Raw genomic sequence first — 3,190 nt, forward strand, 5'->3', positions numbered from 1 at the left:
TCTTTACGAATATTACACATTAACACAATATTACTTTACCATTACTACACACACACCAATACAAACAGTTTTATCTTTTTATTAGTATTCTTTTCATTAGTATTCTTAATAAACGTAGTCTTATCATCCTTACCGATTTACCGCCTTTTGTATTTATCTGTGCACTAATATTACTATTTATGTATGTTTATCTAGACAATTTTATGCAGCTTAGTATTTTATTTATTTTAAAAATGGTCCGTGACCCTCACTCGGCATGGGGCACACTGAAAACCAGCGCCGTGGCCTTCGTCACCGTGGGCCACGGCATATGCTGAGTGGGGTCCCGTTGCAGTGGGCATCTTGTTGGTGGATGGGTGGCACTGCTCAGTTTACTCTTGTTTTTATTTTTTCTTCTTCCATTATTATGTGCCACTGTCATGTCTATGTAATTGCCTGTATTTGTGTGATGTCCATTGTAATAAATGTGTCTTTCTTTCTTTCTTTCTTTCTTTCTATTATTATGTTTGAATTAAGGTTGGGTTAAATTTTTACCAGCATAGTATAGAAAAATATATATTTTATTGGTTTTCAATCATAAGTCATCTAAATAAAGTTCAAAATGTGGTGGCATTCAAACAATTAGCCACCACTAGAAAAAGAAGTAAAGAATTCGCCATGTATTTTACAGCGAGTTCGACACTGGCAACATTCCGACGGGTGATGCAAAATAAAAGTAGAGTTTTGTAATTCGGACATAATACTAACCATTAGCTAGCGGATTGCCCCTCGCAGGGTTGCCAGTTAGTTTACTGTGATGCTCTGTAATATTTTAACGCCTTAGAGTTATGTATTGATTATTTACGATTAATAAAACGTAAATATTTTGTTGTAATCATTATTCTGTTTATTATATTTCCTTATCCCGATTATTTACCAGTTAAAACACTTTCAAGTACAAAGTTTAACTGATAGCCTAATCTCAAATAGTCTTTCGTTATTTTTTAGGGCTATCGTTTTTACACTTATCAGTTGGCACCACTGACGACTGACAGAACCTTGAGTCTACAGTAGCGCCATCCTGAGTAGTTCTACCGCTTCAGCGCTGACTAGGTGGCGCTAGTGTCAGGCACTATTGAGTAACAGGACCTTACTCTACAGTAGCGCCAACTGGTAATTTTACTTTGCATCTTCAACACATAGCGAATATTTAAAATTAAATTTATACTAAATGCGGTACAGAGTATCGTATTTTCTATTTTTACAACAAAACTAGCCCAAAAAACAATACCACATAACAGCAATCATAACATGTAAAAATTATTAACAAAGTAAATGCCGAGAAAAGTATCTCCATAACATAACATCCCAATAGAATTTCAAATATCCTCCCAATTCAAAATTTTGTTCGATTCTTCTTCCTGTTCAAATCAAACCAAATATTATTTACTAGCTGTTCCCGCGACTTCGTACGCGTGAAAACCCGTTTTTACAACATTTTTCATCGTTGCTCTGCGTCTATTACTCGAAGCGTGATGGTATATAGCCTATAGCCTTCCACGATAAATGGGCTTTCTAACACCGAAAGAATTTTTCAAATCGGACCAGTAGTTCCTGAGATTAGCGCGTTCAAGTAAACAAACAAACTCTTCAGCTTTATAATATTAGTATAGATTGCATTACATGTGTGGTTTGACAGTTGATAAATGGTAGGATAGTACATCACATGCACCCTGTAAGAACAAGTATGTTCGCGATCTTCTGTTCTGTTCTGTCCTTGCTGTTCCCGATCTTCCGTTTCTGTCCCACGCTGAGCCTCGCATCTAGGAGCGGGAACTCGTCCGCCGTTGGCAAGGAGACGCCAACGGTGGTGGAGTTACCAAGCCCAGGTACGTCCGACGACATGTGTCTTGACTTCAAGATAACCGATGATTTCTTCTTCTTCACAACCAGTGGGTTTAGAGCTAGACAAAGTGCACATTAAAATCGCAAACCAGTCGAAAAGTGGTCGAAAAGCCTTTTTTGTATGGAGTTTTGACGGATTCGATTTTCGATTCGATCAAAAAGTGCATTTTGTCTAGGGGGGCAGAACAGTAGTATATCTACATTTATGTCCACAATATTAAAAAAATACAAACAAAAGTGTATTTTTAGAATGTAAAACCTTAAAAAACCGTAAAATTTCATATTTTTTTAAAATCTAATCAAAAACATAATCGATAAAACCTTTCAAAAACTCCTGAAGGTAATGCAGCTATTGTACTATGAAATTAAATTTTTATTCTATGCTTATGGTAAGAAAACATTTTGCAGCTTTGTTAAAACCTTCCTTTTTTAAGTTCCCCAAGCCGCTAAAATGAAGACGACAAAAATCTTAGGTAATTATTATGCTTATGGTAAGAAAACATTTTGCAGCTTTGTTAAAACCTTCCTTTTTTAAGTTCCCCAAGCCGCTAAAATGAAGACGACAAAAATCTTAGGTAATTATTTCCATAGCACGCCTAACAGTTAAAAATGTAAGAACAAAAATCATGATTTGAGAATTTTACTTATATTTTAATCTGTTCTTCAAAATATCAATATCACATTCATTAACATATTTTATTCAAAAACATTGCATAAGGCTGTAAAACATCTTATGCCTTTGCTTGTTAAAAAAACAAATTAATATTGTTCGGCTGCAGGGTAGTTTAAAAACTTCTCAATCGCCAAGAGAACGGCTCTCTCCGTGCTAAAATCGGTTTTCCGCTAATTTTGAGTGTATTTTTAATTGATATTGTGTAATTCAGTGAATAATTTATTGTAAAATACATTTTGTTAAGTGGATGTAGTGATCGGGATGTGAAATAGTGAAGTGTGAAATATTTGAAGACACACTGTCGATCATCATGGTCTCAAGTTAGTAAGATTATACTTATTATTTTAAAAAATAATTTACATTTGAGAAGTTATTATTATGTAACTACAGCCAAGCTTACATAATACATAATATTTTGCTGTGGCGCTTTTCAATCCTAAAACACCAGATCAAATATCCGATTCGAAATCAAATCTACCTGCACTATCTATAGTATAGTAGACTATACTAACCGAATCGAATTTTGTGCTATGAATCACCGAGCCAAGCGTACCACATCGTGATTTATATGGACATTTGGCTATTATATTAGGTAAGTTATCTATGTCTAACCATGTTATCTTATGAATTACC

This window comes from Ostrinia nubilalis, chromosome 11 (genome assembly GCF_963855985.1).
Source record: "Ostrinia nubilalis chromosome 11, ilOstNubi1.1, whole genome shotgun sequence".
Lineage (NCBI taxonomy): Eukaryota > Metazoa > Arthropoda > Insecta > Lepidoptera > Crambidae > Ostrinia > Ostrinia nubilalis.